Below are 25,818 nucleotides of genomic sequence, written 5' to 3'. Positions count from 1 at the left end.
CTCAGCCTTCTCATAGACTCATTTAGGTCAGAAAAAAACTTTAAGATTGAGTCCAGCCGTTAACCTAACACTGCCAAGTCCACCACTAAACCATGTCCCTCAGCACCTCATCCACATGGCTTTTAAAAACCTCCAGGGATGGTAACTCCACCACCTCCCTGGGCAGCCTCTTCCAATGCCCGACACCCTTTCAGTAAAGACATTTTTCCTAATATCCAGCCTGAACCTCCCCTGGTGCAACTTGACGCCATTTCCTCTTGTCCTGTCGCTAGTCACTTGGGAGAAGAGACCAACACCCACCTCACCACAACCCCCTTTCAGGTAGTTGTAGAGAGCGATGAGGTCTCCCCTCAGCCTCCTCTTCTCCAGACTGAACAACCCCAGTTCCCTCAGCCGCTCCTTGCATGCATACAAATAGGGCAACAGCTCATTTTCTGAAATCCAGCCCAGTTCAGCACTGTGCTTAAGTATATGCTTAAAATTAAGTAGCCCAACTGAAGTCTAGCATTTAAAGACAGGTAGAAGCTCAACTATCTTGACAAGGATTATAAGAGTCATTCTAGCTGTCAAGGTGAGCTTTTCCATAAAAATGAATGAAACAGGACTACCACTCCTCAGAACATCCCAGTTATGACATTTGCTTTCATCTCTAATTAGGGCAAAAATTCAAAATATCAGCATTTTTTAACAGAATCAAGCATTTCGAAAGCACCAGTTTCAGATATTAAATGTTTCACTATTCCCCAGCTGAATGTGTTAGCATCTTGGACTAAATAGAGAAGATCTTAATTTAAACTGGTTTGACATTAAATTGAATTGGGTCTAAACTGGCCCCAAGGCCACATACAATGCCGCAGAGCCTCCTAATAGCATCTCCTGACCTTATTCTCCCCCAAAGGGCTGATCTTCCCAGCCACATTACATCTCACTGCACTCAGCGTAGAGGGAGAACAGGAGGTCTAGTGGGAGGCAGTTCAGCCGAGAACCCAGGGCCCATGGCGGGGAAACAGGGTTAGCTTCTCTCACCAAAAGATATGACAGGGATGGGGTTTTATTTTTTTTAGATTAATTCCTGTACGCCTTCCTGAGTATACATTTTAGAAAAATATACAAAAAGGACTAAGATTTCAGATGTTACAAAAGCCACACAAACCTTAAAGAATTATTTAAATTCTTAATTACAGTGTAAATTAAAAATACCTGTTACAATCTCAGTCCTTAGAGCATTACAAGTTTACTTCATATTTCAAATTTCTATTTCCTCCGCAAGTATTTAAGACCATGATCAAGTCACCACTTAAGTTATTTTTGACAAGATAAACATATAACAGATTAAAGGAGCCCGGTATCTCCAGTTCATCACTCCTCCTTGTGGCTCTTCTCCAAATTCTGCTTAAAAACTTTCCTGACCTGTGGGAACAAGAAAAGGACACAGCATAGAAAGGAATGGTAGCCTTCTTTATGTCAGCAATGGTTTTTATTCTTTACCGTTACATTTGGAGACCTCCATTATATGCTTATCTATTTAACACGTCACATTGATTCTGTATCAACCTAGTGTCTCAATCAAAATGTTGTACAGCAGGGAGAAAAATGCCTCATAGTCATCCTGGTGTATTAAATCAATTGTATAACTTTTTTTAACCAGGCTTAAAATATGATAAAGAAAAAAGGCCAATTTAACATGATTTTTTTTCCTACAAGTCAACACCCACATGGGCTAGCTTTCCTTACAGGTGTATTAATCACATCACAGGCATTCTATCACTTCTGCTTGACATAAATAACAGGTAACAAACAAACAAGTAGCTGAACTATTCAGCCTTCTTAATTACCTACAAACAGTTCCTTCTTCTAGTTCTCCTGAACCTCCGCAGGGCTCCAATATATATTAAAAATTACATTAGTAGCCTGCAGAACACCTTGATAAGCTCTATTAAAACTATCAAATGGCAATCTCTGGATTTGTTGACTTCCTTAAACATAGAAGTTTGTTTTCTGTCCCCCATCCAGTAACATAAGTAATATGTCTAAGAGACATACACAAGATAACAGACTCAGCTCAATGCTGAGGTCAATGTTTTGATCTGAAGTTAACTAAAGCAAAGTATTTTGCTCTAATTGTGCAGGTCAGAAATCACATTATTCCCCACCAATACTGAAATTCTCCTGAAGAATATATGTTAGAGATACTAAGTTTTCTGAAAAATAAGCTCAAATGAAAATTCCTTATCTCTATTCCTAAATCAATGGTTGCATGCAGATAGTCTATGCAACCTTGCTAATTTCTTCCCTTATTTTACCTCCCTACCTTTGTTATTTTTCATCTATAATTAATTTTTAAATGGTCTCCTGCATGTTTTGTGAGTGGATGGAACAGGAATCTGTACAAGGTCTTTTAGACATTACAAATCTTTTTCCCCAGATGTCTTCCCTTGACTTACAAGTGAAAAAAGAATCACATTAAAGATTTCTACATAAATATATATACACATAGTTATGTCTGGTGCCTTGCAGAAAGGATTATCCTCTTGCTCTGGCCATGTCCCAATACGCAGTGAAAACTCTTTAGGATGTTTTTAGTCATAGAGAAAAGCTCCCATTGTGCATTCCTGTGACTAAAAATAAAAACTGCTGTCAAACACTAAAAGATAGAATCAATACAAATTTTCTTTTTACCTAGTCCTGCATTGCACAAAGATGTGGATAGCCTAAACAAAACAAAATGAGCTGTACGTTCTGGGCTGGTCCAAGGGAAAGGAGCTCAGTCAAGGAGGAAGGTAAAAACACAGTAGAGGTGCTCCAAAAATGCCTTGCTCTACCAGAGCATTGGGAAAAAGCCAAAGATGACAGACTGTGGGTCTGAGCTGTGCAAACAATAACAAATCAGTGGTTAATCTGAAACATGTTTCCCATGAAGAATGGGGGGAAGAGTCTAGAGTTCATTTGAGGAGGACAGGAACAGTGGTCCCACACTTCCAGCACAGGACAAGAAGTCAGAAGACAACTTGGCTCCTCCTAGTTTTCCTGTGGCACATCTGAGCTTGTAATCAAAAATTCTGCCTCAGAACCTGCCCAGAGCCTTACCCAGGAAAACAGAGAAAAGCTAAGTGCATGAGTGGAAACCAACCCATTAGTTTAAGAGCACAAGCAGCAGTGTGATTCTTGCACAGAAGCTGGAGTAGTTTCTACCATGCAGACAATTTTCATTCTCTTTCAGAAGACAGCAGAAAACCCACATGATGAAGGGCTACCGAGTCCTTTCCCACCTCTTCCCTAGCCTATTCACCCACCCTCACCCAGAGAGCTGTGCAAAGTTCAACCTTTCACAGGACTAGATGTTATCAATCATACAAAGTGAAAGAGTAGTTTAAGTTTTCTGGACCAGGTTTGCCTCTCCACCCATTAAAACCTCATTTCTTTTCTGCAGCAAAATAGAAACGGACTCCGAAAGTGAGAAGATAAATTTATCATATTCCTTGAGCTCCTCAGATGAAAACATCATGGAATACCCATGGCAGCCGTATCTATGCAAGTCTTCTCACACCGATGTAAAGGGGGTTTGAACAACTCAAATCCCTGCAACACCCAAGCAAGCTGCTGCAGCATTAACTTCTTTCAGACCGATGTACCAGTGTTCACAGTGGGTTGTAGGAATTTAGCTAGTTGGGGTTTTTCTTGTTTTAGTTAAACTAGCACAAAAAAACACCCAAAAAACCCACAGAGTGAACAGAGGGCAGGAACAAAACATACCACCAACCCCAGCTACAAGACTGATGCGCACTTTCCATCACTCTGTACCATCAGTACTGTACCTGCTGTGGTAGAGAGGACTTTGAACAGGGTTCACCACCTCAGCTCATGTTATATCACCCGTGACTTTTGTAGCACTAGCTATGCCTCTGGGATCACACTGCCAACAGTACCTCGAGAAGTTAGCCAAAACCTAACTCCTATCTTCACAAACCAGTCCCTGCAATGACTATACAGTGTACACAACTTTCATCACCAGCTAAACCCCCTTGATGTCACTTAAACTCCATCTTTCATCTAACTCTTGACACTGAATTTTTCCATACTTTCAAAGCCTTCTCTATACAGTATTGCTGTTCAGAGATCTCATCATTTGTTAAAAACAACAATGCCTCTAGGGGTATATCAGCAAAAAATTTGTGAAGTGACAATCACAGTATCTATTTAAGAAACCTTTGGAAAGCAGATGAAGTAAATCCAATGTGTTTTGGGACCCACCACTGTTTGTGAATAAAAAGGAAGTAAACTTTCAAATTCAAGAGATCCCTTTGGTCTGCATCAAGAAAACTGAAATGTAAAACTACACAGCTATATACATGCACACGAACTAGACCTGCAAGAACTTGACCAGCCATCCACACAAATCAATTTGGTTCAATTTTTTTAGTAGAGAGAAATTAAATTGGAAGGTTTATTATTGCCAACATTTGTGTAAGTTTTTATCCAGACTGAAGTTTCTTTCCCTTAATCTTTTTGAATATAGTGCAGACATTTTGGAAGATGAAGGCGATTAGAATATGCTGCCTGGAGACTTCATGAGAAATACAAGATAAATAGGTTAGCTATTCCCTTTGGTGTGCTACTCACGTCAGTTCAAAAAAAGGCAGGAAGGAGAAGCAAAAAAATAGAAGTGTTAAAAAGTGATCTATAAAGTCCAACAATAGCAAAAGGTATGCAAACATAGATTACTCGATAACCAACTATTCCTAATTGCTATTTGACAAGCAATAGAAAAAAAACACTGATGACCACATCTCTCTCCAATCATGAAACAGCCTTCTGTTTCAAGAGGTCTAGAACCAGCCACCTTGCCAGTTGCTAATTACTCCCTAGGGGTAAATTCATCTTCTCAACCAAGAATTCAGCTTTGCTGCCTACCTTTTGGGTAAGTAAAGGACTCCAACTCTGAGAGGTTTTCTCCATACTTGACCACCCTTCATATATTCTGACACACATCTAGGTATCCTTCCCAACACATAAGCAGAACAATGGGGTCTGAGGCCCATACTTGAGGAGGTGCACAGAACAAGCATCAGATGAGTCTTGAGACAGTGACTTCCCATTCTGCAGTGACTTGATTGTGCAGGTCTTTGAAGGAGAAGTAATTCAGCTGCCTTTTCAGCATCAGACATTTCTTCTCTGCTTGTTGAATCTCTAAGCCTTAGACAGGAAAACCCAAATCCATTGGAACACAAAAGCCAACCCAGAGGCCTTTTATTGTGTAGTTCATTCAAGACAAAGACAACACTCTCTGCTAGCAGTTCCCAAACTACATTTCTCCAATGACTGGCGTGGGGTAGATAAGACTGGCTTCAATTCACTCAGTCTAATGGGGTTTTAAGAATTTGAGAAGAATCCAGGATGGTCCATGAGAAATTGAGACTTGACAGTCATCCTTTTCCAAGAGGTTTCAGAATCACTGCTACAAGACTATGAGCAATACTGTGATTACAGCCTCATGACTCTTGCTCACAGGCTCAGGACCAACTCAATTCAGTATACTAGTGGAAAGAAATCATTCCCTCCAAATAACAGCCACATGTTGCTGCTGAATAGGAATCTAGCAGCTACAGTACTAGCACCTATTTAGAAACAAAGGCATGCCTTTAACAACCATTTTGCCTCACAAACAAATCTCATTCTCAACCTGCTTCACATTGTATTATAAAGTGACTCTAATTTAATTTTGGCATGTATAGTCTACACTGTTGACGTATTTCCTGACACAGTCTTTGCTACATCCCATTCCTTTGACAGTCCTTCTCTACAGAGGTCAGCAGAGACAGCTCAAAAGCAGCATACTCCAGGGGTAAAATCATACACACACACATTTATCTACTTATGCAACAAGCAGCAAATTCTACAGGTTTACAGATATGGTACATGTGTCACATGCAGCGTCCCAGAACTTGGGACAAAAACCACTGCAAAGAGGCACGTAGAAAAGAGAAAGTCCTAGTCAAAATAACAAAGTCTAAAATAAAAATGCCTTCATCAATCACCTTGTTGGATTCTACTGGAGTCAGAGGCAAAACACACTTGTAAAACATTAACTCCTTTCCCTGTTAAATTTACACCACAGGAGGTGCATGGAGCAGAGTAATTTATTAATAAGGAAGCTTCCCGGTAAAACTGCAAATGATTCTTTTTTGTTTAATAACAGCAAATGGAGCATCACAGAAATACACATGTCCTTTATGTGTCTATTATAAGGTAGGCAAGGAAACCTGGCAGTTGCTTATTATTATTCCTCAGGCTGCTTCTAATGAAGAGATCTATGCTCTCACTTTTCATTGGCTTAATCAAGGATTCTCTACGATATGCAATTAATCTTTCATATGAAAGTGATTAGGGAGAAGACAGAAAATGCAGCTGAACATCCTGACCACTGAAAACTAGATTAAGGAATTATTCAAAATCCATTTCCTTTATATTGCATTTTTACATTTGCAAATCTCTTGATACATGAAAGCTCAATGGAACAAGTTTATTTTTACAACCCATGGAACAGATTCACAGTTTTCATTCAGATGGATATGTTGGTAGTTCTTCAGCAGTGAGCCCACACTGCAATTTTAACACTCTGTGGCAAAGCAGAAGCAGCAAGACATTACCACAATTCACAGAAAGGTATTGGGAATACATATTGAAATTGTAATACTGGCAAACCATCCACTTCAATCTTGTCCTGGTCAAACATTAAAAAAAACTGATGTGAGTCTAGTTTACCCTGCCTTGCTAAACCTTGCCTGGATCACAGGTCTTTGAATAGGAGCTTAGAAACATAGGGGACAATACCTGGAGAAGCTGCTCTTAACTGGGACAGGAAACCAGCCAAGACTCTTTAGGAAGACAGATGGGCTTGACCACCACTGCACATCTAATTCAAGCTTGAAAACCACTGACTGGGTTTGGGAAGTCTTAACAGCAGGAAAGAGGCTGAAAGCTATTCAGAAATCAACCAAAGACAGGTTCTGTGGGTTGTCAGTCTGGAAGGGACTAAGTCCCCTGTGGTGGCCTAGGTAGGACACAACATAACCACCATGAAAGGGTGTTAAATAAGAAAGTGTTTTGAGATGGCACCTCAGCTACAGAAAAATTTCAATATCAGTATTTTGGAAGCTTAGTAGTTTATCACAGGTATTTTTTTTTAATCAAAACCAGAAGGCATAGCATAAGACTGGTTATACAGTTAACACTGCTATAGGCAAGCCTTTTAATATGGGTAGTGTTTGCATGCATCTTTGTTTCACCAGAAACTTCAAAGGACTTAATTTTCAGAACACGGAGGCCCTGTAAAAACTAGCTTCTGAGGAGATTTAGGGAAACCAAGATCCTTCAAAAAAGAAATCACTTGCCACTTTTGAAAACAACAGTAATCAGGTAAAACGGAAAGGTAGGCAATAAATCATGACTATTTACATTTTTGACCATTTTATTTAACTCTGTTCAACAGACCATTTCCAAGAGTCAGAAGAACAAAACAATTTTGCAAGACAACTGTTTTCCTTTCCTTTTGAAAGAGCACCTTGCCACTTTAATACTTTGTACGGTAAGCAGATATCTGCAGGGGGTAAGTCACCTCTGAACAGTAATGTATCAGAAGACCCAGCCTTCTAGGACCTGCATCCCATTCCCTGAGCAGGACAATGCTCCTAGCCTCAAGCCATGCTTCTGGAACCTGCCTCTACCCCTGGCAGCTCCCCACCCTAACACTGCCTTCCATTTGCCATACCATCACCTGAAGCAATACTAGTGTGGGCTATCTGTAGTTCTTTTAATCAAAACATATCTTTAATACTTATGACCTCCCTCCTGCATTTAACCTCTTATTTAAAAATATCAGGCTACATTATAAAGAAAACTAGAAAATAAAAAACCCTCCCATCTTCCCAGAAAAGCTCATACTGAGTTTGATGGGAATCACTTCGAAGTGACAAGAGCAATGTGGCAGCCTTGCACTTCTAAACCAGGGTCAATATAAATCTTTAAGCTACTTTTGCAATCTTTCCTTTTTTTAAAAACCATCTCCAATGCAGCTGAGAAACAGACTCTACTAAAACATCACCACCTTTTCCAGTGACATAAATGCAATGATGCAGTCTTCCCCATGCATGTGGAACTGCATCTTTCAGAGACGGGGAAGATGTGCACAGCCCAAATAACAGAGCAGACCCACTGAATACACCCATTTATCCTTGCCCATGCTCCTAAATGCTCTCATCATAAGTCCTCTGTCCCACAACTCCACCTTGTATTTTCACATTTCATTGCCAGTAGTAGCAGGCTACTACTGTACTACTACAAGTACACGGAGGGCCAGGAACAGTTGCATTTTAGCTTCCTGACCAGACAACATGCAACACAAGCACAATGCAACAAGTCTATTGCCTGCAATCTTTGCATTGCACAAACCTGAAGTATAGATTGTATTCAGCCTACAACCGAGAGCCCCTTCACACCTTGCAGTCCTTACATATTTTCCTAGTGCCTTCCTAATACCATTATCCTGAAAGACAAGTAACCTTAACTGTATCTGAGAGTATCAGCCTCTTGTAGTTCCCTTACTTTGCAGTTTAGAAAAGCATCTCATGAGGAAGAGCGACACTAAGCATGTGCTCAAACGTTTTCCTGAATTGATACCAAAGGAGCTGGGCTTTATTACATTGCTTATTATATCCATTTAGCTTAGATGCCTGTAATTCTCCATGGCCACAGCCTCCTTCCAGGGACTGAACAGGGAGCCAGAACCCAGCTTTTCACAACACCTAGAAGAAATTAATGACCCCCTCAACTTTGGCCCCTCTGCCAAATTCAAATAATCTGATCGATGGGGTCAAAAGCTACAGGGGGGAAGTATGGTAGGAGAGAGACAAAGAGACAACCAGAACAGAGGATTGTTATTCCATAAGCCTCGCTTCCTGCGGAAACCAGGTTAAAGTAGTATCTTGGGACAAAAAGACTTGTGACAGCACATCACTTACCTACTCATGTGCAGGAATGCAGCTGGGTGGCACAGTAATTACGGACTGGAGAATTCAGGGGTTTTTTAAATGGTGTGCTTACCCTGGAGCAAAAGCTTTAAAAGGACAAACTGCAAGAAGTCATTATCTCACCCAGCCTCTTTCCATGCGCCTCCCTTCCCCCTCTTTTTAATTTTAACCTTGATCATTGCCTGCTCCAACAGTCAGGCTTCTCCTTTTGTTTGACACTGTAGTAAAGTTGTAGGGTTGTTTGTGAAATATGTTGCCATGGAAACTAACGTGTGCTGCCATGGAGATGATGTCAGATCCAGCCTCGCATCTTCACCACAGACTCAAGAACCAAGGAAGATAAGCTGGGGAAGCGAAATTCTTCCTTGAAAAACCAAATGTTTTGAAATATTAGCAAACCTAACAAAAGAATTGGCAAAAATTGAGGTCACTATTAAACCATCAACATTTACTAATAATTCACACAATGCTTTTGAGTTGTCACATCTTTTAGCGATGTTCTCAAAACCAGTGCAGTTAAGGGCTTCAAAGCAATGAATAACATGTGAAAAATCTAAGATTCATTTTTAGACTATCTAGACACCAAAAAAACCTTGCCCAACAATTTCTCCAAGTCAAATAGTTTCAAGAAGCACAGAAGGTAGGAAAACACTATTAACTGTAAAAGCTGCATAAAATGTATGGTGTTAATAAGATTAATTAAACAATGATCCATGACATACATATATGGTCAGATGAAGGCCTTGATTAAACAGACTATTAAGGAGCTGAAGTTCAATTCTAAAGAATATAATTAAAAAAATTGTCTAGGCATCTCTCTAAAGTGAATGGTGGATACCAACAACTTGTATTTGTTTCCCTGTGCTTTAAAACGCCAGTATTTGTTTTTCCTGCATTCTTTAAATGAAAAGAAGATAGAACTAAAAGCCACCACTAAATTACTTTAAGGACTTATGAGGTATCTTAAATCCTCCCAGTAGCCAAATCCTAAGCATTTGTGCTCCCTGAGCAACGTCTGATAGACACAAACTCTGCTTTAGCCCATTTAAATTAATTTTAAGCAGAGTCTCTCTAATCAGTGTGCATAGTCGTCTTGCTTCAAAATTAAAAGATATGTCTAAATCTTTGCCAGATCGGGGACAAAGTAAGTTCGTTGGTTCATAAAACAACTTGAATCACTGATAATAAAAGCTCTGAATGAGGAAACATATAAATGAATGTTTAAAGACCCACCATGAAGAGCAGTCCCTTCCCAAATTAATGCTAAATCTTGTCAAATAAAATATCTATTATGTTTTATGCAAGATATATTGCATCTCCTAATCATATCAGTTCTCCACACTTGATGGTTCTGCACCCAGCAATGCCAATTTGCAGCCACAACTCACAACGACTTTTGTAAGTGCATTTGAGCAAAGACTAAAGAGTTAAAATTCAACCAGTTACTTTTCTGTGAAAGTGGAAACAAACACTGAAGAATATGAAGAAACATGTTGTCTTCCTCAAGCTGATAGCTCTTAATTTTTTTTTCCTGAAGTCTAAACTCTTGACAAGAAATTTATAGCAGGGAAAACTTTACAGATCCATCAGTCCAAAGGCTTTATCAGAGAAACACAGTACAGATATCCTAGTGCCTGGAACCCATCCTACTATAACTCCACACAGGCTGCAGAGACCCTCCTCTGAAATCTAAGAGGTCTACGCGCTTTTCTTGTATACAGAGAGTATTCCAATGTGCTTTTCACAAAACTAGATACATACTCAACACTTCTATACTTACAGTATTAACACGCAGGCAGAAAACCTGCCTTACATCTGATAAATCAAGTTGTGAGGCATGTAACACTATTTTCAGAGTTCCGGCACAAAACAAACTGAGTAAGGCACCTAAACTGCACTGTACAAAATGCGGAAAGCTTCTGTTGGTCCTCAACTACAGAGGTAAAATATCTTTCAGTAAATAAAGCGTATTTTAGATGAAATAGCATTCAGTACATAAAATATATTTTAGGTGAGAATAAATTTTAGGATTCATAGATTCAGGTCACAAAAAAGTCTTCAACCTTAAAAATTAATATCCTCCAGTGCTCCTGCTCTCTGAAAACAGCTGGGATCTAACATCCACCTTGATGGGGACAGGCTGAAGCCCTGCAAAACACCCATACTAAGACGACCTGATTCACTGAGATGCTACAACTTTAATTCTGTTTCTATTTCACACATCTACTTTCTCACTATCAAGAGGTATCTAGAAAACACTTTGAGAATTCTCATCCACAAATACTTTTCCCACACACACAATAGGAGAAAAAGCAGGTCATAAAACTACAGCAATTTCATTTTAACCATAACGTGAATAAAGTTTATGCTATATATAGGAAGAAAGTGGGATCCAATCTCATTCATTTGGCTACAAATGCATGAGGCATCGGGGAAAAGAGATCCTGTCTATCTGCAGTAGTAGCATTTCTCCTACTCGGGTGCAATCTAAATATAGACAATATTCCAGGTAATAGTACCAAATACTCTTTTTCTAGCTGGCAGCTGCTGCACAGATCACAGGACCAGCTGACACACTATGCACCTGGCCAGTTTATTAACTTCCTGCAGCTTGCAACAGTCCCCAAGGAGAGGAAAAAAAAAACACTGATTTTTTTTATTCCCTCGACATCGAATTTGTACAATCTTACTAGACTTCAGGAGGGCTCAAGATTTACTAGATACTTTTCCAGAACACAGAGGTAAACCCAGCGCCTGCCCTAGAGACTGCGAAGTCTAGACAAAGAAAAATAAGCCTGGACGGACTATAATCTCTCTGGCAGGCATTTACTTACTCTGAGATGAGGGATCCCAAGAGCTCTTTATGCAGGCCAAATCCAAAAAGAGCATCAAGAGATCCGGGACAGGAAGTAAGAAGAAACAGATTCCTCACAAATAAATCACCTCAAACCAATTTAATTTCCTTCTGCAGCCAAGTAACAGTTTTTGTGGCTCAGGAAAAAACACAAATACTTTATACCTTGACTTTAAATAAGGTTTTTGATACAGTCTCACACAACATTCTCTTAAGAAAGTTTGAAAAACATGTTCTAGATGAAATTAATTCAGGCTGGATGGAAAACTTGAAGATCTGTACCCAGCAGGTACCACTGGTTCTACATGAGCATACAGCACATACCTGGATGAATTCTGTGGGCTAGTCCTGCTCCATCTTTTAACTGGATGACAGGAAAGAGTCAGCTTATTATATCTGTAGACCAAATGGAACCAAGGAAAACCATAAGCATGAAGGACAGGATTCAAATCCATTATTACTGTGACAAACTGGAAAAATTGGAAAAAACAGGAAAGAAACGCAAAGCTGTACACACAGGCAGAAATAACTGCATGAATACCTTAAAGAGAACTTCTAGCCAGGTAAGAGTCCTCAGAGAGAATCCATTGGTAAGAGGGGATGACAGTCTGAACATGAGTCAGAGTCAAGCTACTGAGCACAAGACAAAAAAGCAGACTGGAACAGATATGTGGACCACAGTCCTGCTTAACACATGGAGTTATCCTTCCACTCTACTGAGCATCAGCAAAGCTTCAGCTGCAGTACTACATCCTTGCCTGGGTGCCTCATGGGAAGAAAAAGATGAGCCAACTGGAGCAAGTCCAGAAAAAAGCCACAGGAAAGAGCAAAACTCAGGAAGACACAACCCATAGATATATACATATAATTGGGATTGGTTAGCAAAAATGGGGAAAAAAGACAGGAGATGGAGTGGGAAGAATGGTGCAAGCGACACCCTTTAGTATTTAAGATGCTACTGAAGAATATTTTCTCTTGTGCCCATGGTGGATAGGACTGATTACACCACAGCAAGAGTCAGCTTAGACATTACAAAAAAGCTTCCTAACAATAAAGAGAGCAGCCCGGGTACATGCTTCGAGGGGTCTGTGGACTCTCCATCCTGAGCAGCCTTTGAAAGCAGCTACACGAGCTCCTGGCAAGCGCTGCAGGTATCATTGCTCCTGCCTCTACAGGTTGCTTCCAGCTCTGTATTTCTGTGCCCTCCTGGAACATACATAGAAAGCAGTCATTTGTGCTCTATAAAACTTATTCCCCAAGAACAGGGCTGGTAAGGACTCATCTATAAGCACTACATTTCAAAAAAAGATGGCCAACAGAAGGGCAAAATAAGACTGACCAAGGGCAAAAAAAATAAGAGACGCTTATTTCTTGGAATAATGTTTTAAGCCCAAAGAAGATGAAGCAGGTCTGTAAAAGTCACTGTTACTTTGCAGTAAAAGACAGCGGGAGAAGTACTGTATTCTGTAAGCAAAATTTTTCTTCTTTCATAAGGGATAGCTTGGAAACAGTCACTACTCCATTTTATGAAGTAGCTACTTTAAATATCACTTCTAACTGAAAGATAAATAAAAGCCTGATAAAATGACTGCTTGTGATGAGAATCTGCTTTTTTGCAATTGAGGAATTACACATGGCAAAGTAATTGAACATGGGGGTGTTTTTCTTTTTCAGCTGGCATTTTCTATTGTGTGCATACTTCTAGTAAAACTTGCAGAAGATTGTGGGACACAACAAGATATGACAGTTGCTCTGATTTCTTGTCAAATTCTCTTTCTATTTTCATCTGCAATAGAAGACAAATGAGACAAAAGCAATGACAGGTACCCTCCTCACCATGTGAGGAGGGGGAGAAAAATTGCATACACAAGTCATCCATTAGTTTAATGCAAAAGAGATTATGGAAGCAGTAGTCACCCAAGAGCAAAGGGATAAGTGATGTTCTTGCTAGCCATTACACTAATGGTGAGAGTGAGGGAATGCCTGTGTAATTGCCAGAGAGAGGCCTCTGGGGATCCAGACAATGCACAGGGCACTAGAGAAACTGCTCAGCCCTAGCACAGGGATGACTGCTGACTTACAAAATCACATGTGTTATTACAGACATCGCACCCATCCTTGCAGTCTTCATCTGTTAAGTGTCATTCCCTGGTTTGTTCATGACACAAGTCAAATGTATTTCAAAAGCATTGCCTAGGGGAGTAAAGGGTCAAGTGTTAGGTTCCCTACATCCCCCCTCCTCCCGCTCCATTCATATGCTTTTTCCACAGAGTTTCCCAATTCAACCTTCAGTGGCAAATCAGGAAACTAATGTCACCCATAGAGGCGAGAGCAGAACCTGGATGCACAGCTCTGAGCTTTACACGCAGTCACGCTGAAGGAAGAGATGAGCTGCTTCCTTTTCAGGCCTTCAGTAGACCTGGGGCAACAAGAGCTCATCTAAGAGAAACAGCCTTTGTGGCTTTCTTCACAGCTGCCATCACATATAGGTCTCCACTCCTCATCTGACCTTCTGCCAACCAGTTAACACCCCTTGCACCTCCAAGGTTCAGTCAGTGCAAAACTGCTTCTAGCCAACATGCATGAAAAATTAACCCCATCAATTTAAAGCAACACAAACCTGCTGAAATCTTAGAGAGCTCACCCACTCCAGCGCAGGTATAACTTCCACTGAGGTTTGCATGGCTATTGAATAGTACTCTTCAACTGATGCCACACACCAGCTCCCTTTTAGCCAGTGAAGGTTGGAAATAGTTGGTAACTCTGAACTGCAGGTAACTTGTTAGCATGAAGTCTAAGCAAGGCACGAGCAGACATCTACGCACGGCCACATGCCATGACCAGCCCTGATCCCCAGAACTTGCAAGCCATTTCACAGAGTAGATGTGCTCCCCTACAGTACTGAAGTTAAAAAGACAACTTTAATCAATCAGGTAATTAAACATGGCTTTAAGCCACTCTATTGAGCATCAAATCTCACAGGCTTAGTACACTGTGCAAGCTCTTACCGATGGGCAGACACTGCTAACAAATTTCTCCCTCATCTGTTGGCTTTTTGGCAGTCCACAATGGGTCACTCTTAATGCAATTTCATTTTCTTAATTAAATGTTCCCTGAGGTATCATCACAGGGTATTATTTCCCTTTGATTCCTTTATTTAATATTTCAGAATAGAGACAGTCTCACCCTGCTTTCATGGGTTAGAAAGTTTCTCCCTTGATTAACCCTCAGAGAAGATGAGAGGATTTTTCTTTTGAAGTGAACAACATTCATCTTTGTTAAATAAACAACATACAAAAGACCACATAACAAGGCTTAGGAGACCGTAAAGGAAAAAGCGAGGCATAGCCAAATTTAAAAAAAAAAACAATAAAATACAAAAAGGTTGTTTCTTGCTATCTCAAACTTTACAGAGCAGAGTTTGTTTGCAAAAAGGAGATAAAAATCCCCAAATTTAACTGCCTTCCAGTAAGAGCAGCACTTTTGTGAGTTTAACAAAAACCAGTCTTTTTCTTAATGTACATAGTACCTGTAGTCACAGGGTCAAGAAAAAAAAATCTCAGCTTTCCTTTCCAGAAATAAATCTCCAACCAGCATGTACTAAAAGACTTTAAATCATGGACCCTGTAAGCACCCCAGTTCCCTAAGAGGAAGTCTCCCAACCAGAAGCCCTGAAAATTCCTACATTGGCAGGGAATCCATCTCCTGATTTTTCAATGCTTACAGACAGAAATATTGGCTGGATACATGATTACCCTTTGTACTTTCCAAAAAGTACATTGCTCTACATAGTTATGCGCTGGTGATTATGAATGAACCATTACTGCTTGTGATACCTTCTACTAAACATAATGATACATAGCCCCTCTCTTAGGCAAAACTAAACTCTCCAAGAAGACAGACATGAACAATGTTAGCACCATACACTTCCAAAAAATGCTAATATGAACCGCCACAAATATTGACCAATAATTCTAGCCCTCTGTTGCCACAGACAACCCTGTAGGAGATATAACATGAGATTTACATCATCCAGTTCTAGCTGTTTTGCTTAAATTCGCATCAAGGCTCTCAAGAAAGCAGTATCCCCACAGAAAAGTCCAACTTTAAAATACAAAGTGGTTCATCCCAAGCCCCTCTGCCCCAGTTATTGCACTGGCACAACAGGGCTCAATTCTAGACAGCTAAATTAAGGTGAGATATATGCACTGGTGCAATACTAGAACAGGCTGCCCAGGGAAGTGGTGGAGTCACCCTCACTGGAGGTGTTCAAGGAACATGTGGACGAGGCATTGTGGGACATGGTTTAGTGGGCATGGTGGTGTTGGGGTGACAGTTGGACTTGATCATCTTACAGGTCTTTTCCAACCCTAGTGATTCTGTACTACAAAAGGGGGAGAAAGATCATCCACCAAAAAGGACAGCAGCCTCTAACAGCCATAACAATCCCAATAAGCAACTCTGAGTGAAAATCCCAAGCCAAACTCATTGACGTCTTCTGCATTTTGCAAAATTTAAATATCATATCACCTACTAATAAAGCAAAGTCAAAACCGTCCAAAACATCAGAAACAGTTGTCTCAAATGGCTAACTTCAGATACAGTTTTGTGAAATGCCAGGTATAGCACTGAGCTGCAAATCATCCAGTCAGTGCCTGTACACCAAAACCTTGATAACCTTATCTAGACAAGATAAATACATAACAGCAGTTTACAGATATTATTTCCAATAGCTATTTTAGAGCAGTAAATATTTGGGAATTATCTGAAGGAAGAAAGCAATAGACTACTCAGGCAGTCTGTTACCACTGGCTCAACAAGTAGAGAAAGTAACATGAAGAGAGTTGCCATACCAATGGCAGAAACAAAGTATTTCAGTCATATTAATTTATCTAGCAAAACAAGGGACAGACAGTGTGAGAGCAAGTATTTAAGAATCAGCAGTATTCAGCAGATTCATGAAGATAAAAATAAAATAAATAGACAAAAAAATTACCTGGGATTCAAATAAAATGAAACAGAGGAGAAAAAGGCATTCACAGCAAAATTTTAACTTGCAGAACACAAGGTGAAGTAAAGACTAAAATAGAAAAGCATAAAAAATTACCACCATGAGAAGAGAGCTGAATTTGGTCTGGTAAAGTCAAAGGCTAAAATCAAGACTAAAGTCGAAGACCTAAATATGGGAGGCAGGAGAAAAAGAGTAGGAGAGAAAGCAATTACATACAAGAAACTGCACTAGATCCAGATGAGGTAGCAGTGAAACGGAACCACACAGGATGTGCAGAGCTACAAACAGAGATGCAAAATTGCACATTAGGGATCGGAGTTAGATGTAAGAGTTAGTTAGGAGTTAACGCAAAAGGAGTACATAGTATAATGGTAAGAAATTAGGAAAGGAAAGGTATTGCAGGTACCAAAGATGAAGGCAGGGGTGAAGATTAAGAGAAGATTCAGGGAGGGATAAAAAACAACTGAGGGAAGATATGACAGAGGTTCACAGACAAGTGGAAAGAGAATGAAGGATGATTCACTTTCTTTTCCGTACAAGGAGGGGTCACCAAGAGAAGGCACTAGGAGTCAGGCTCACAACAGACTAAAAGGAGGTGGTTCTTAACATGATGGATAGTTGAGCTGTGAAATTAATTTTCAAGTTAAAATAAAATGTAGATAGGTTCAAAGGAAAGTAGGGAAGGTTTCATGGAGCAGGTCTCTATCAAAGGGTACTAAATCCACAGAAACACAATCATTTAAGAAAGTTCCTGAGCAGATAGTTGGGGTGAGGGTATAGAAATAATCTAGAAATGGGATTTTTATGGCAGACAAAAATCCCTGCCAAAACACCATCTCTGTTGCCTTGGTTTCTTGGTAAGTCTAGACCAAAGATTTTTACCCTTAGGTCTTCAGATCTGTTCACAGTCCACACAGGTGACTACTGTCACGAACAGTTTAAACCAGCATAAAACAACACTTCCACAAGGAGAAACACCTTGCCTTCCTCCCACTCCTTATTCCCAGCCTTTGCTGGGTGTTTGCTTGCATTGCCATAAGCCTTCACAGAACAGTCAAGTGGACCTCACCTGGGTTAAAACCACACAGAATAAAATAACAGGTTACTTCTAACCCGTGCCCCTTCCCCGACACAGCTCCCCATGCAGCCACACCAATGCACACATCCTGACCAAGGAAATGACTAAGATGCAGGGAAGAGCAGCTAGAAAAACAGAAGGATGGACTGGGATTATTTAGCCTGGAGAAGAAAAGGCTCAGAGGGAATCTTATCAATATGCATAAATAGTTGGTGGGATGGAGTGAGGCAGCCTGTGCGAGCCTCTTCTCAGGGGTGTCCAGTGACAGGACCAGAGGCAATGGGCACAGACTGAAACACAGAAAATTCCCTTTAAGAAACAAACACTTTTTTTTTTAAACTGTGAGACCTGAAGAACACAGGCTACGTAGATAATTGAACAGCAGGTATGACATGACACTTCTACAAGGAGGGGGGGACACATCCCTGCTAGAAGAGCATTTAAGGTCTGAAGATTTAGGGTCCATAAGCTGAAAATAGGTAAGTATTCCTGGCAGCGCATGACAAGGATCTCCTAAAGATTCCCATTTTCATCCACAGACAGCAGCATACCTTGAAGGAAAAGAAAGAACTTTTCAAAATACAATTGTTTTTCATACATAATGCTTGGCTATCTACACTCAGCCTATAAAAACATTAAGCACAGTGATAAAGTTTCTGCTTTTCCTATGGGCAGACAAGAAGTTGGATACCTCCAAGTTTTCCCCCAACAACAGAGCACTTCAAGACTAGTTCTGCCTCTGGCTATGTGGATACCTGGAGCCAGGGAACCAGGGATGCCCTCCAGCCCATCATCCAGCAGATGGGTCCAGGGAAAGACCAAAGGTTATCTGTATACACAGTATGCAAGGCAAATACGCACAAGAAATTGGCAAACTAAACACAATAAGAAAGTCTCAGGATAATAAAAAATACATTAACCTTCTCTTTCTTCATCTTACTTAGGAGATGACAAAGCTCCTATGTTACTACTGCACAGTGTGCTCTGAACAAGGAACCACTCAGTTGTCAAACAAATGCACTGTTGAGCGTTCACCCTAAGAAAAACGCATTTTCCACATTCACATCTGACAGACTAGGCAACTGGAGGATGGTCTTCAACACACCAAAGCAACCTATAGGGTGAAAAAAGGTCTTTGCGAGAACAAGACAAATCACCACAAAAGGGGAGAAAGAGCTCTTGAAACAGTAAGACATTAATCAAAGCCATCATTTTTCTGTTCATTGCACTGGCACCCAGTTTGACTGCCACAGGAGAAGTGAAGCCAAAATGGGACATTTCTTTCCTTGAAGGCCACTTTTTAACAGTAACACTTTTCTGCTGTGAAGAGTTTGCCTTTGCTGTACCCTAAGTAAGGGCACCCAGCTGTGTCAAAGCACAGGCCTTTCTGTAACTAAAAAAGAAGGTCCAAACACCACTGAAACCAGAAGGGGCTAAACAGCAGCACCATGCTTGGTTTGCACCAGCTTAGGTTGGAAGCCCAAACATCTTTCAGACTTGCTACTGAGAGAATAGACAATGGCTCCAAAAGAGCCTCCAATGGCTACAAGAGAGGTGTTTGTGAGGTGGAGGGAAGTAGAAATAATGATGAGAGGAGAAAAAAATCACTCCTAGCAGTGTCGGGGGAAGAGAACCTTGCTAAAGTAACATTAATATCTAAACTGGAAAAATTTCATTAAAAAGGAGCCAGGACCCCATTCAAGATGATCTTTTAAAGCCAAAAAAGCAAGCGCGGGAGTGTTCCCTCACTGACATGCCTTTGTTTTCCAGTGCACAAGTGTTACCAAACTGTGAGCTGAAAAGTCTGTGTGGTCTCTGTCCCACATAAATATGCAGTGAGTCTTTCCACAGTTATTTTAAGACCTTACAGGCCAAATGCATGCCTAGTGCAAGATCAGTGATTTAAATGAACTCAGCGTAGCAATGAGATCAGCCCCAGGCTTCCACGAAGTAAATACAATAGTACAACACTGTAACGATGATGTGTGCTGGAGACAGTAGATAGTTTTTAAGAAACAGCTGTATGAAGCAGAGTAGGTAAAGTCTCATTTTCTGCACTGTGGGAAATTGAAGCACTTTGAAGTTTTCCTTAAAGCCGAAACACAACAACAACCCACCATCACCTTGCCACACCTCCATCTCTGATCTCTCCCAACTGGATCTGATCATTAAACAAGGCTGCAGGGCTCTAGGTCCTCTGAACAGCTGCCAGCAGCAGTACAAACACATTCTCTTAAGGAACATTTTGATTCTGTTAAAAACAGCATTTTTATTTTTTTTTCCACAGAAAACTGTTCCACTGGCAGATTTCATGCAGCTCCATTAAATACGCATCCCCTCCTCCCACACATGCATGCAGCCAAGCTACTTTGAGAAGATAATTATGCTGCATGTTTGCAGCGCATTGGATTTGCTCCTGCCAGGCTGCCTGTCTTCACTGGGAGAGACTCCAAGGAAAGGACTCATCAAAAGGAGGGTGATTCAATGTCTGCACATAAGTGATACGTATTCCAAAAAATATATGCAAAGAAATAATACGAATTTTTCTTTTTTTTTTTTGAAGAGGCTTGGTAGCCTCAGGTTGGCTCACTTGGCGACAAATTCATCTCTTTACTCAAGCAGCCAGCTATTTGAAAACAAACGTTGTAATTACACCACCAAAAAATCTCAATGAACAACTGAAGAAGTGCATGTGGTTTGCAGGGGTCTCTAGTTTTCAGCAAGTAATCCACCAGTGCTGCACAGATCTGAGTAGGACTTGTGTCTCCAGCTCTTCCCTGTGAGTCAGCATTCAGCAGAGCTGCCAAGGGCCAGTCCAAGCTCCTGAACCACACCTGCAGCTGGACTGCGAAGACAAGCCCGGCAGGACAGCACTGCAGGGACATGAAGCACACACGGCAAGACGAGAACATCACACTTGGTTAGTGGCCTCTGAGAAAGTCTCCTCAATGCCAACCCTCTCTGGCTTTTAAAATGGGATGATGTTTTCTTCCTCCAAAGCAATTACATAAAAATGGTTCTCTGTTGGACGGACAACCTGCTACCTCCAGCAGATGCAGAATTTGCCTGCTGACTTAAGCACAAGAAATTTTTTTACCCTCTGCTTCCTTTAAAAACTGGGGGGAGGGAGCTAAAAGGTCTGAGAGGGAGCTAACTTGATGCATTTCTCATGAACTGCAATGTTAACTATGTTCCTCTGATGAGAAATCCTCAATTTGCATGAAGTCCAGCTGAGACCTCACAGCCACAAAGTCTCCCTCCTGCCCTACCACCTATCAGAGACCATGAACACAGGATCAAGGGAAGTGGTTATAGAAAGACAACAGTTTTGGCTGAGTGGTGCAGCTGGAAAGCATTTTTCAGTAGTCACTCACATCATCTCACTCAAACTTAGAGGTGAGCCCAACAACTTTCTGAGCTCTAATCCTAGGTCCTTCTGAGGCTTGAAGAACAGGTTACCACATATAATCTGTTGCTTATCAAAGCTCTGACTGAATTACATTGGTATCCTATTACATGGGAGTTTGTATCTGAAAGCTTTCGCATTGACCATTAGCTACCAGGATTCAACTCAGAAAAGCACTGCATAAAACAAGCCAAACAAACATGCACATTCCCATTGGACACATCACTGAGGCATGAACAAAAACAGACTGAACATAAACATTTTGGGCCAGATCAAAAGAATAGGACTGACACAGAATTTAGGCATTAAAGTTGAAAATGGTTCTCACTGCTACTGAGCCCTGCTTTTAACATAACAGGATTCAGGGACCTAGTGTTCTGCTCCTGTGCATCCCAGAAACACACCAGTCTTGATATCCCACTTACCACTCTGCATATAAAACACATGAATGAGCCTTTGGCAGAGGAACCCAGAAACTCCCCCTCTACCCATTAAATCAGAGTTACACTCTCTTGCTCTCTGGCTCAATGATTCTTCATAACTTCTCTGTAGAACGTAACTACTTCGGCCAGATGTGTGTAAAACACATCCCATACTCACACACACTTAGAGGAGCTTCCTGCCTGTTAGGGCACATTCCTGGAAAGTCACAGATCTGGGTCTGATCTAAATCAGGTGCAAGAGAAATAATGACACCCCTTCCTGGAGAGGGCAGCTCCTCCCTGAGCAACAGGCCCTTCCCAACACACCAGTTCTGGAGTATCTGCTTCTGAGGACCTGTCTCCCTTCAAGGCACTGGTAACCAGCTTTGCACCTAACCCAGGGCACAAGCACACCAAGGGGGCAGAGATGCAGCAGTCTGTTTTTGTCTGCATTACACTGGAAATAAAAGCCCTGGGGAGCACAGAAGAGGAACCTTATTGCTGCCTGCACATAAACCAGTCGCATGCAGCCAACTCAAGCTAATCTGTTATGTCTCATTTTGGTGCAGTGCTGCACAAACATGGCTATAGCATCCTGGATATAAGCTAGTAAGCTCACAGTATGCCATGAAGATCTAAGCTGCTAAGTCTATATTTGCTTAAGGCCCTCTTACAACTTTTCATTTCAGCATGTGGGTGTCCCCTCTCATGGTCCCACAGGGATTGTTTGGATTAGCAATACTGCATTTATATCCCTTTTGGACCAGGTAGCTAAAGGAGATGCACAGGGTTTTCTTGTGAGTTATTAGAAGGCCATCAAGTAGATTGATCTCCCGTCCATCTCTCAGAGCTATTATGAGGAGGTCACAAGTCAGCCAAACACATCATTCACAGTGACCCTTCTTGAGCTACTAAAGGATACAACATTAAATCAGTAGACTCCTCCTCAAACATCCTATTCCACACCTTTCCTTTGCTGAGCTAGCCTGACAGCCCATCTCATGCAAACCCTGAGCCTGCTACCACTACTTACGTACCAGCTTTCCTAAGGTGCATTGTCCTTCTAAAGTCAGCAGGACTCCCTAAGCAAGTAACATCATGCATACACGGATAAAGCTGGCAGAATTAGGTTGGGAAAAATAGGTCAAAACAGGCATATATTTAACTTGGAGTCCAAACATCAGAATCATTTTACCAACAAATAATTCATACACACATGCACAAAATCCACATTTGATAACCATTAGAAAGTCATGCTGATATGAACTAGGCAATCAAGATATTTTACAGAAGCAGAGGCTCTGCCAGAAACATTTCTATTCCCACTTTCAGTAGAGGTTTAAACATACCACCTCTCCCCTCACAACCCTATAGCCATCCTTTTATTTGTAAACAAGCAACTTCTTCCTGTACGATCTTTTGGGAAATTGTTTCTTACTCATTTCCAACTAGAGCCTTAGACTTTTTTTTATTTTTAAAGATGGTGAAGGTGGAAGGTTGAGACACCCCTGCAGGGAGCCTGGCCTGGACCACTACCCCTATTCCAAGCTTCAAAAAGCCACCTTTGCAGGCAGGGCCAGGCACACAAAAGAAAGGAGAGAGGGCACAAGGGCAGTCTGCCCCTTCCCTCCAAGTTCTGCAGCAACTTCCCTGGACTTGTGATGATCTTCCAAGCCAGGCAAGACAATACCACTGACACCTAGAGGAAGTTACCATGTGGCTCCAACAAGCAAATTGAACAGCTGATCCTTAGACCAGGTTTCTAGAAGGTGCTGTCTTCTTCCACCTCACCCTGGGATCCACCTCTAGCCAAACTTCAGCAGCACAGTTAGTAAGTTGAACACACAAGCACCCAGAACATTCTACCACACCTTTGCTACAATTTTGTTGTATTTCCTGCAGCATGTTTGCTTGTTATTTTGCTCCCATGTCCCAAACTTTTTCATCCCCTCCCCGGCAACAGTAAAATCTTTATAACACCAGATTTGCAAACTGCCCTAAGCACTTCAGGATAAGCAAGTACCCCCCTGTGCTCCTGCTTTATACCAAGTTGAGTGCAAAAGACACAGATATTTAAGAATTCAGACACTTACAATTAGGTGATATATGTTTTTAATTAGAAATGCCCTAAAATAATTGCTCAAATACAGACACTAAGGTTTTAGCCTACATCATGCTATTGGGTACAGAGAATTAGTCCAAGTTATTAACCCGTGTTTTAATTGTCTCAGACATAAGATAGCTGTTCCTGGGCCATGCAATCTGTGTAGCAAAATGCATTGGAAAGAACAACAGTACTTTGCAATCACGCAGTTCTTGGGGAGCAGGAGGGTTGAAAGGGAAAAGGAGACTATCAAAGAAAATGCACACTGATGTGCAGAGAGGGAGAGCCTTTGAAAATCTGCAAAGAAGATGCTTCGAGAATGACAGTTCTGAGGAGCATGAAGGAGTAATACAACATCAAATTTCAGAGCGGGTAATGGTTCCAACACCAGCATGCAGTTTCTTGACCAGCATAAATTCTGCCTTCAGTTAAAGTGGGAAATCTTATTCTTTAAAGGGACTTTGCCAATATGAAAAAAATGGGTAATTTCCTTTCACACACGAAGCAAAATCCTTAAGGAACATTAAGTAGAAACAAAAAAGGTAAATCAGGTGGCCTAACTCTTATAAGCCACCATAGTGATGGGTCTTGGAAAGGAGGTCTACCACAGGACCAGGCGCTTCTATGTTGGAATCCTTTTCTAGCCTAAGAAGAGGAGAAAATACAGTTCAGCTCACTAGCTTTTAATACCTTATCTGGGTAGTAACTCCTATGTTGTTTCTGCTTTAGCCTGTGGTTAAAGCAATAAGAAATGTCAGTGCTTCACACCAGCACAGCAAACAGCCAGCTTCCCTGTGATACTCAGCTCTAAAAAAAAAAAATAAAAACCCCACAAAAGGCCAGACAGCACTGCCCTTCATCAAGCAAAGTTCCCAATAACTTTAGGAGAAGCATTGTTCATTTTTAGACCAAAGGGTTTGACTCAATAATACTTTATCTCAGCATCAGGTCTCTACTATGACTCAGGGTATGTATATAGTATTTCTGAATCACAGTATTGACCTCACACTGGCTACCGTCTGAGAACATGGTGCAGTCAAATTAAGCAACTTGTAAGTTCATTAAAAGATCTCACCCCAAATCTCTACATAGCTTCCGTGGGCCTGTAACCAAGGCAGAAGACAACTTAATGGCTAATGGGCCTTTCACAAGCCTTGAACAGCATCATCTTGGAAACGTGTTCTGGTTCCAAGATTAAACATTTCATCCACTTCCCCCCCTTTTCACATTGAGCACATAGCAACTAAACCTTGCTATTTAAATCAAGATGCTGCTTCAGAGAGTAAATCTGTTGTTGTCTGTCATCTTCAGGCAACCATGCAGTCACACACAAAAAATATGTACATTTTTGTATTAAAAATCCTAAGGCCTCTCCCATAGATTTTTTTTAAACACATCATTAAAGACACTTGACAAATAACCCAACACTTGATGGATGTTCTGCATTAGAATGTGAATTCTGAGTTTAAATTTTCCTGAGGCTGCATTAAGATGTAGGCACAAGACAATACCTCCTACTTTAACAACACTATTAGTCTTGACAGGGCCCAGATTTCAGTGGAAAGCATCTAGCTGCCCAAGGACCAGCTGGGGACAGAGGATCCCATCCATCCCACTAGTTTGTTAAGCACTTGTAAGCATGCCCACAGATGCCCAGGCAGGCAGCCCCACACACATTCATTGTGTCCAGCTGGAAGGAGGACTGCAGTTCAAATGGTCCAGGAAGTACCTTACAACAGGTATCCAACTCACAAGCAAAGCTGGATTATCCTCAACTTCACTGCTTCTAACAAAGTCTGTACAACATACGTTCTGCCAATGAAACAGGCTTTGGCAGGATAGTTTGTTTGAAGGAGGAAGAGGAGTCACAGCAACACTTAAGATCCAGAGAACAGCTTCTTGACCCATCTGCTCCGT

Source organism: Gavia stellata, chromosome 6 (assembly GCF_030936135.1).
Source record: "Gavia stellata isolate bGavSte3 chromosome 6, bGavSte3.hap2, whole genome shotgun sequence".
In the NCBI taxonomy this organism is placed as follows: Eukaryota; Metazoa; Chordata; class Aves; order Gaviiformes; family Gaviidae; genus Gavia; species Gavia stellata.
The sequence above is the reverse complement of the archived record's forward strand: the minus strand, read 5'-3'. Positions refer to the sequence as shown.